The 11,212-nt window shown below is 38.9% G+C and overlaps 1 long non-coding RNA gene across 1 annotated transcript; it reads left to right on the top strand.

Moving 5' to 3' along the window:
• LOC119724097 lies at nucleotides 1-2,751 on the top strand. Its single transcript, XR_005270605.1, has 3 exons — nucleotides 1-296; nucleotides 595-625; nucleotides 2,604-2,751. It is a non-coding gene; the product is annotated as an uncharacterized LOC119724097 (long non-coding RNA).
• The last annotated feature ends 8,461 nt before the right edge of the window (nucleotides 2,752-11,212 follow it).

The following is an 11,212-nucleotide window of genomic DNA, read 5'->3' as shown; positions in this document are numbered from 1 at the left end:
GGCGATCAGACCTATATAACTGGACGAAGATCGATAAAATAGCGGCCCACTTTCAGCAGACAATACACAGTGCCATCTTTGTGGGTACATTACTGCCTTCTTGGTCTGAGGACCGGCAAGTCGTCAACTTCGACTGGCTACAAATAGATGCGATTCAAAGTCTCCATGAAATGTAGGCCTCTCCAAGAAAATTAGGTGTTCCTGGGAATAGTGTACCAAAGACTTGGATATTACGTTTTGCAAGTTTTCGATTAATGGCAGCAATGAATGGGTATATCATGCGTCTTCTTGTATCGGTGAGTGTATAGTTTGCTCTGCGCTGACGCAGTTGGTTTGGCCAAAGCATTACGTACCAAAACATTTGTACATGTTACTCCTCATAGTTTTGTTTAATTCGGTTCAATTCTACTACTTAGTGTTTTACTTTTTCTTATCTATTCTTATGATAATTGCACATTATTCATTAAATACCTTCAGAGATTGTCAGAAATTGTCACAAGACTGCCGTCATTTTGTTTAAACTTCAACAACTGTTGATCCTTGCGTTAGTTGGACTTGCCTGTGATTTTGTTTCAAATGTTCTCATACCTACAGATTCTGTGCCTCCAGACTGTCCGATCGCAAGGTAAAATTCTGACTTATCAATATAACTCACTTGTCCCAAGGTTGTACATAAAGGAGATGGTACACTTTTTGTGTACTGTATCCACTTTTCCCACAAGAAAGAATATACAATTTCGATATTGAATAACAAGTATTTTCATTTATTAAAACTAAAAGTCTGGAACGTGCATTAAGCTGCAGCACTATATACCAAAGTATACACCGACAATGATTTCTGAACCTTCAGCAAAACGAATATAAAATCGTCACAGGGACATTGCCCACAAAATTATTGTTCGTGCAACTCGCTTAATTAAGCAGCCCGTAAAACTTGAGAATGAATCAGGCGAAACGCATTTTTCTCAAGAAAAAGATGTATCAGAAAAATAATACTCACATTATTATGTCGGATAGAAATCTATTATTCAGGTGCTTGCTAGCCAGTGTAAGTATTTTTGTTGTGTTTGTAAAATTCGGATGTCACGAAAAGTTTAAGAGTTTGTCAGAATCTTGCATCGCACCACCGGCACTGAGGTCTTGCACGCATAATTATGGCGCTACAAGAAATCGACTGATAAAATTACCATCCACTAACTCAGCAAATCAGCTAGCGAATGATTACAGGGTGAGTCAAAAAAACCGTAACCCAAACCCCAAAATGTATTTCATATTAAAAAAATATTTAGCACCAAAACTAATAAATGAATGACTGAAAGCCAATTTCAGAAACTACTTTTAGATGAAAAATTTACTGAAATTGCCCAATCTGTTCAAACAATATAACCATTTTAACGCAATGACCCTAAAAACCTGTTTCGTCCCAAAAAAACCTGCAATTTATTGTGTGTTCTGACTGTTTTGAGCAACAAAGAAAATGACACGGAATACTTGTTTCAACAAATGTCACCAACTGTAGTACACAATATCTTTATTAACAACCCTACTTAGGCAAACAATATGACATATAAAATCCACTTTTTTTTCAAAAGACGGGCCTTCAAAACAACTTTGTTGAATATTTTTAACTTTTAAACTGATGTTTTATCGCTGGTGATGATTGAAGACAATTGTGACGACGCTTCTTGAAATCGCATTTTGGACGAAAGCCAGTTTTTGTGTTTAAATGGTGACATACCTTAAACGGATTAAGCAATTTAAGTATTTTTTCATCTATAAATAGTTTATAAAATTGGCTTTCCAGTCATTATTTTTGGTGCTACAATTTTTTTTAAATATGACAATTTTTTTTTGGAGGTTTGGGTTCTGCTTTTTTTTTTTTACTCACCCTGTATGTGCAATGCATGAAAAAAAAAACATTCGGGGCAAAACTTCAAAATAAAGCACGATCAGTGCATCTTTTATGTCCTCCAAGATCTCACTTCGCAAAGTAAAATCAATATCAAGGTACTGTGCAGCTGCACTTAGAAACGTAATCTATGTGGAGTCATTAAAATTTAATGAAGTCCTTAACAAATAAGCAGCTGCAGCGCAGTGTTATGCTGACATCGATTTGCTAAATGTTTTCTACTTTCAAGGCTCTTTGGGTTGTTGCAATGTACTGCGGGGTCTTTTTTAAGTTACAACCCGAATATATGATGAGGTTTTTTACTTTTTTTCTAGCGATTCAAAAGTAACACTGAGTTTTGATTAAGACATCAACCGAAAAAAGGTTCGTTTAGTTATGGAATAATTACTTTACAAATACAACTTTCAAACAATTTGCGGCCCGACAACAATTCGCACAGGGTAGTCTGGTTCCCACCCGTCTTTTGCAATTGTCTGCGGGACCGGGAACTTTTCGCTGTGTTGTGCACAAATGCAACCCAAAATAAAAGCTGTTTATTGGGGTGCAGACTTCCAAATTTTGGAACATTGTTAATAAACAAGTACTATCAAAATTTGTTGTTTGGAAAACAAATGTAATTTGTTGAAAACATGCATGGACAGTCATCTTCAAAAAATGAACAATGTTATTTTTTTTTTACCGTGTTTTGGAGTAGTCACCAGCCCGTACCCGACCACAAACATCGCCGGTTTGTCTGACGCACCAGTCTCGCCATCAGTCGGCCCATCGGCTGCTCAACCCGAAGTGACGACCATCGATGGCAGATTCACGCTGTTCAGCCCAAGCGCGTCTGCAAACCCGTCTGGAGGTAAGTCTGGTCGATTTCTCGTCCGACTGGACTACTCTATGGCAATTTACACACAGAAACAAACTTGGGCAACATTTCTTGCTTATGTCCCATTTTCTCCACGAGTATTTGGTGTACAGACTTCAAACTTGTTTGACGTTGTAGCCTGACTAACTAGCTCTCCATAAATGTCAAAAATATTAGGAATTTTTCATCACAAGATACCGTCAAGACGAGATATATCAAGTAAACACACCACGGAGTGAATCCTGCTGACAGACTACTCTAAGGCAATTTACACAGAGAAACAAACTCGGGCAAAATATTCTTGCTTATGTCCCTTTTTCTCCACGAGTATTGGGTGTACAGACTTCAAACTTGTTGGCCCTTGTAGCCTGACTAACTAGCTCTCCATACATGTCAAAAAAATTAGGAATTTTTCATAACAAGATACCCTCAAGACGAGATATAGCAAGAAAACACACCACGGAGTGAAGCCCGCTGACATCCTACTGTATGGCAATTTACACACAAAAACAAACTCGGGCAAAATATTCTTGCTTATTTCCAATTTTCTCCACGAGTATTGGGTGTACAGGCTTCAAACTTGTTGGACGTTGTAGCCAGACTAACTAGCTCTCCATACATGTCAAAAAAATTAGGAATTTTTTATAACAAGATAACCTCAAGACGAGATATAGCAAGAAAACACACCACGGAGTGAATCCCGCTGATAGCCTACTCTATGGCAATTTACGAACAGAAACAAACTCGGGCAAAATTTTCTTGCTTATGTCCCATTTTCTCCAGGAGTACTGGGTCTACGGACTTCAAACTTGTTGGACGTTGTAGCCAAACTAACTAGCTATCCATACATGTAAAAAAAAATAGGAATTTTTTATAAAAAGATACCCTCAAGACGAGATATAGCAAGAAAACACACCACAGAGTGAAGCCCGCTGACATCCTACTCTATGGCAATTTACGCACAGAAACAAACTCGGGCAAAATGTTCTTGCTGATGTCCCATTTTCTCCACGAGTATTGGGTCTACGGACTTCAAACTTGTTGGACGTTGTAGCCAGACTAACTAGCTCACCATACATGTCAAATAAATCAGGATTTTTTTATAACAAGATACCGTCAAGACGAGATATATCAAAGGATAGCCCGCTGACAGCCTTCTCCATAGCAAGTTGCACACAGAAACAAACTCGGGCAAAATATTCTTGCTTATGTCCCATTTTCTCCACGAGTATTGGGTCTATAGACTTCAAACTTGTTGGACGTTGTAGCCTGACTAACTAGCTCTCCATACATGTCAAAAAAATTAGGAATTGTTTATAACAAGTTACCCTTAATTCGAGATATAGCAAGTAAACACACCACAGAGTGAAGTCCGCTGACAGCCTACTCTATGGCAATTTACACACAGAAACAAACTCGGCCAAAATATTCTTGTTTATGTCCCATTTTCTCCACGAGTATTGGGTCTACAGACTTCAAACTTGTTGGACGTTGTAGCCAGACTAACTAGCTCTCCATACATGTCAAAAAAATTAGGAATTGTTCATAACAAGATACCCTTAATACGAGATATAGCAAGTAAACACACCACAGAGTGAAGCCCGCTGACAGCCTACTCTATGGCAATTTACAAAGAGAAACAAGCTTGAGCAAAATATTCTTGCTTATGTCCCTTTTTCTCCACGAGTATTGGGTCTACAGACTTTAAACTTGTTGGACGTTGTAGCCAGACTAACTAGCTCTCCATACATGTCAAAAAAATTAGGAATTTTTCATAACAAGATACCCTCAAGACGAGATATAGCAAGAAAACAAACCACGGAGTGAAGCCCGCTGACAGCCTACTCTATGGCAATTTACGCACAGAAACAAACTCGGGCAAAATTTTCTTGCTTATGTCACATTTTCTCCACCAGTATTGGGTCTACGGACTTCAAACTTGTTGGACGATGTAGCCAGACTAACTAGCTCTCCATACATGTCAAATAAATCAGGATTTTTTCATAACAAGATACCGTCAAGACGAGATATATCAAGTAAACACACCATAGAGTGAAGCCCGCTGACAGCCTACTCTATGGCAATTTACACAGAGAAACAAACTCGGCCAAAATATTCTTGTTGATGTCCCATTTTCTCCACGAGTAATGGGTCTACAGACTTCAAACTTGTTGGACGTTGTAGCCAGACTAACTAGCTCTCCATACATGTCAAAAAAAATTAGGAATTGTTCATAACAAGATACCCTTAATACGAGATATAGCAAGTAAACACACCACAGAGTGAAGCCCGCTGACAGCCTACTCTATGGCAATTTACAAAGAGAAACAAGCTTGAGCAAAATATTCTTGCTTATGTCCCTTTTTCTCCACGAGTATTGGGTCTACAGACTTTAAACTTGTTGGACGTTGTAGCCAGACTAACTAGCTCTCCATACATGTCAAAAAAATTAGGAATTTTTTATAACAAGATACCCTCAAGACGAGATATAGCAAGAAAACAAACCACGGAGTGAAGCCCGCTGACAGCCTACTCTATGGCAATTTACGCACAGAAACAAACTCGGGCAAAATTTTCTTGCTTATGTCACATTTTCTCCACCAGTATTGGGTCTACGGACTTCAAACTTGTTGGACGATGTAGCCAGACTAACTAGCTCTCCATACATGTCAAATAAATCAGGATTTTTTCATAACAAGATACCGTCAAGACGAGATATATCAAGTAAACACACCATAGAGTGAAGCCCGCTGACAGCCTACTCTATGGCAATTTACACAGAGAAACAAACTCGGCCAAAATATTCTTGTTGATGTCCCATTTTCTCCACGAGTATTGGGTCTACAGACTTCAAACTTGTATGACGTTGTAGCCAGACTAACTAGCTCTCCATACATGTCAAATAAATCAGGATTTTTTCATAACAAGATACCGTCAAGACGAGATATATCAAGTAAACACACCATAGAGTGAAGCCCGCTGACAGCCTACTCTATGGCAATTTACACAGAAAAACAAACTCGGCCAAAATATTCTTGTTTATGTCCCTTTTTCTCCACGAGTATTGGGTCTACAGACTTCAAACTTGTTGGACGTTGTAGCCAGACTAACTAGCTCTCCATACATATCAAAAAAATTAGGAATTTTTTATAACAAGATAACCTCAAGACGAGATATAGCAAGAAAACACACCACGGAGTGAATCCCTCTGACAGCCTACTCTATGGCAATTTACACACAGAAACAAACTCGGCCAAAATATTCTTGTTTATGTCCCATTTTCTCCACGATTATTGGGTCTACAGACTTCAAACTTGTTGGACGTTGTAGCCAGACTAACTAGCTCTCCATACATGTCAAAAAAATTAGGAATTGTTCATAACAAGTTACCCTTAATACGAGATATAGCAAGTAAACACACCACAGAGTGAAGCCCGCTGACAGCCTACTCTATGGCAATTTACACAGAGAAACAAGCTTGGGCAAAATATTCTTGCTTATGTCCCATTTTCTCCAAGAGTATTGGGTCTACGGACTTCAAACTTGTTGGACGTTGTAGCCAAACTAACTAGCTATCCATACATGTAAAAAAAATCAAGAATTTTTCATAACAAGATACCGTCAAGACGAGATATATCAAGTAAACACACCACGGAGTGAAGCCCGCTGACAGCCTACTCTATGGCAATTTACGCACAGAAACAAACTCGGGCAAAATTTTTTGCTTATGTCACATTTTCTCCACCAGTATTGGGTCTACGGACTTCAAACTTGTTGGACGTTGTAGCCAGACTAACTAGCTCTCCATACATGTCAAATAAATCAGGATTTTTTCATAACAAGATACCGTCAAGACGAGATATATCAAGTAAACACACCATAGAGTGAAGCCCGCTGACAGCCTACTCTATGGCAATTTACACAGAGAAACAAACTCGGCCAAAATATTTTTGTTGATGTCCCATTTTGTCCACGAGTATTGGGTCTACAGACTTCAAACTTGTATGACGTTGTAGCCAGACTAACTAGCTCTCCATACATGTCAAATAAATCAGGATTTTTTCATAACAAGATACCGTCAAGACGAGATATATCAAGTAAACACACCATAGAGTGAAGCCCGCTGACAGCCTACTCTATGGCAATTTACACACAGAAACAAACTCGGCCAAAATATTCTTGTTTATGTCCCATTTTCTCCACGAGTATTGAGTCTACAGACTTCAAACTTGTTGGACGTTGTAGCCAGACTAACTAGCTCTCAATACATGTCAAAAAAATTAGGAATTGTTCATAACAAGTTACCCTTAATACGAGATATAGCAAGTAAACACACCACAGAGTGAAGCCCGCTGACAGCCTACTCTATGGCAATTTACACAGAGAAACAAACTTGGGCAAAATATTCTTGCTTATGTCCAATTTTCTCCACGAGTATTGGGTGTACAGACTTCAAACTTGTTGGACCTTGTAGCCTGACTAACTAGCTCTCCATACATGTCAAAAAAATTAGGAATTTTTCATAACAAGATAACCTCAAGACGAGATATAGCTAGAAAACACACCACAGAGTGAATCCCGCTGACAGCCTACTCTATGGCAATTTACGCACAGAAACAAACTCGGCCAAAATTTTCTTGCTTATGTCACATTTTCTCCACGAGTATTGGGTCTACGGACTTCAAACTTGTTGGACGTTGTAGCCAGACTAACTAGCTCTCCATACATGTCATATAAATTAGGATTTTTTCATAACAAGATACCGTCAAGACGAGATATATCAAGTAAACACACCATAGAGTGAAGCCCGCTGACAGCCTACTCTATGGCAATTTACACACAGAAACAAAATCGGCCAAAATATTCTTGCTTATGTCCAATTTTCTCCACGAGTATTAGGTCTACAGACTTCAAACTTGTTGGACGTTGTAGCCAGACTAACTAGCTCTCCATACATGTCAAAAAAATTAGGAATTGTTTATAACAAGATATCCTCAAGACGAGATATATCAAGTAAACACACCACGGAGTGAATCCTGCTGACAGCCTACTATATGGCAATTTACACACAGAAACAAACTCGGCCAAAATATTCTTGCTTATGTCCCATTTTCTCCACAAGTATTGGGTCTACAGACTTCAAACTTGTTGGACGTTGTAGCCAGACTAACTAGCTCTCCATACATGTCAAAAAATTAGGAATTTTTTATAACAAGATACCCTCAAGACGAGATATAGCAAGAAAACAAACCACGGAGTGAAGCCCGCTGACAGCCTACTCTATGGCAATTTACGCACAGAAACAAACTCGGGCAAAATTTTCTTGCTTATGTCACATTTTCTCCACCAGTATTGGGTCTACGGACTTCAAACTTGTTGGACGTTGTAGCCAGACTAACTAGCTCTCCATACATGTCAAATAAATCAGGATTTTTTCATAACAAGATACCGTCAAGACGAGATATATCAAGTAAACACACCATAGAGTGAAGCCCGCTGACAGCCTACTCTATGGCAATTTACACAGAGAAACAAACTCGGCCAAAATATTTTTGTTGATGTCCCATTTTGTCCACGAGTATTGGGTCTACAGACTTTAAACTTGTATGACGTTGTAGCCAGACTAACTAGCTCTCCATACATGTCAAATAAATCAGGATTTTTTCATAACAAGATACCGTCAAGACGAGATATATCAAGTAAACACACCATAGAGTGAAGCCCGCTGACAGCCTACTCTATGGCAATTTACACAGAGAAACAAACTCGGCCAAAATATTCTTGTTTATGTCCCATTTTCTCCACGAGTATTGGGTCTACAGACTTCAAACTTGTTGGACGTTGTAGCCAGACTAACTAGCTCTCCATACATGTCAAAAAAATTAGGAATTGTTCATAACAAGTTACCCTTAATACGAGATATAGCAAGTAAACACACCACAGAGTGAAGCCCGCTGACAGCCTACTATATGGCAATTTACACAGAGAAACAAACTTGGGCAAAATATTCTTGCTTATGTCCAATTTTCTCCACGAGTATTGGGTGTACAGACTTCAAACTTTTGGACCTTGTAGCCAGACTAACTAGCTCTCCATACATGTCAAAAAAATTAGGAATTTTTTATAACAAGATAACCTCAAGACGAGATATAGCAAGAAAACACACAACAGAGTGAATCCCGCTGACAGCCTAGTCTATGGCAATTTACGCACAGAAACAAACTCGGCCAAAATTTTCTTGCTTATGTCACATTTTCTCCACGAGTATTGGGTCTACGGACTTCAAACTTGTTGGACGTTGTAGCCAGACTAACTAGCTCTCCATACATGTCATATAAATTAGGATTTTTTCATAACAAGATACCGTCAAGACGAGATATATCAAGTAAACACACCATAGAGTGAAGCCCGCTGACAGCCTACTCTATGGCAATTTACACACAGAAACAAAATCGGCCAAAATATTCTTGCTTATGTCCAATTTTCTCCACGAGTATTGGGTCTACAGACTTCAAACTTGTTGGACGTTGTAGCCAGACTAACTAGCTCTCCATACATGTCAAAAAAATTAGGAATTGTTTATAACAAGATATCCTCAAGACGAGATATATCAAGTAAACACACCACGGAGTGAATCCTGCTGACAGCCTACTATATGGCAATTTACACACAGAAACAAACTCGGCCAAAATATTCTTGCTTATGTCCCATTTTCTCCACAAGTATTGGGTCTACAGACTTCAAACTTGTTGGACGTTGTAGCCAGACTAACTAGCTCTCCATACATGTCATATAAATTAGGATTTTTTCATAACAAGATACCGTCAAGACGAGATATATCAAGTAAACACACCACAGAGTGAAGCCCGCTGACAGCCTACTCTATGGCAATTTACACAGAGAAACAAGCTTGGGCAAAATATTCTTGCTTATGTCCCTTTTTCTCCACGAGTATTGGGTCTACAGACTTCAAACTTGTTGGACGTTGTAGCCAGACTAACTAGCTCTCCATACATGTCAAAAAAATTAGGAATTTTTCATAACAAGATACCCTCAAGACGAGATATAGCAAGAAAACAAACCACGGAGTGAAGCCCGCTGACAGCCTACTCTATGGCAATTTACGCACAGAAACAAACTCGGCCAAAATATTCTTGCTTATGTTACATTTTCTCCACCAGTATTGGGTGTACAGACTTCAAACTTGTTGGACCTTGTAGCCTGACTAACTAGCTCTCCATACATGTCAAAAAAATTAGGAATTTTTCATAACAAAATAACCTCAAGACGAGATATAGCAAGAAAACACAACACGGAGTGAATCCCTCTGACAGCCTACTCTATGGCAATTTACACACAGAAACAAACTCGGCCAAAATATTCTTGCTTATGTCCAATTTTCTCCACGAGTTTTGGGTGTACAGGCTTCAAACTTGTTGGACCTTGTAGCCTGACTAACTAGCTCTCCATAGATGTCAAAAAATTAGGAATTTTTCATAACAAGATAACCTCAAGACGAGATATAGCAAGAAAACACACCACGGAGTGAATCCCTCTGACAGCCTACTCTATGGCAATTTACACACAGAAACAAACTCGGCCAAAATATTCTTGCTTATGTCCAATTTTCTCCACGAGTATTGGGTCTACAGACTTCAAACTTGTTGGTCGTTGTAGCCAGACTAACTAGCTCTCCATACATGTCAAAAATTAGGAATTGTTTATAACAAGATAACCTCAAGACGAGATATAGCAAGAAAACACACCAAGGAGTGAATCCCGCTGACAGCCTACTCTATGGCAATTTACGCACAGAAACAAACTCGGGCAAAATTTTCTTGCTTATGTCACATTTTCTCCACGAGTATTGGGTCTACGGACTTCAAACTTGTTGGACGTTGTAGCCAGACTAACTAGCTCTCCATACATGTCATATAAATTAGGATTTTTTCATAACAAGATACCGTCAAGACGAGATATATCAAGTAAACACACCACAGAGTGAAGCCCGCTGACTGCCTACTCTATGGCAATTTACACAGAGAAACAAACTTGGGCAAAATGTTCTTGCTTATGTCCCTTTTTCTCCACGAGTATTGGGTCTATAGACTTCAAACTTGTTGGACGTTGTAGCCAGACTAACTAGCTCTCCATACATGTCAAAAAAAATAAGAATTTTTATAACAAGATACCCTCAAGACGAGATATATCAAGTAAACACACCACGGAGAGAATCCTGCTGACAGCCTACTATATGGCAATTTACACACAGAAACAAACTCGGCCAAAATATTCTTGCTTATGTCCCATTTTCTCCACAAGTATTGGGTCTACAGACTTCAAACTTGTTGGACGTTGTAGCCAGACTAACTAGCTCTCCATACATGTCATATAAATTAGGATTTTTTCATAACAAGATACCGTCAAGACGAGATATATCAAGTAAACAC

This window comes from Patiria miniata, unplaced genomic scaffold, assembly GCF_015706575.1.
Source record: "Patiria miniata isolate m_02_andy unplaced genomic scaffold, ASM1570657v1 HiC_scaffold_18, whole genome shotgun sequence".
In the NCBI taxonomy this organism is placed as follows: domain Eukaryota; kingdom Metazoa; phylum Echinodermata; class Asteroidea; order Valvatida; family Asterinidae; genus Patiria; species Patiria miniata.
Note: the sequence above shows the minus strand (reverse complement) of the source record. Positions and strands in the feature narration are given on the sequence as shown.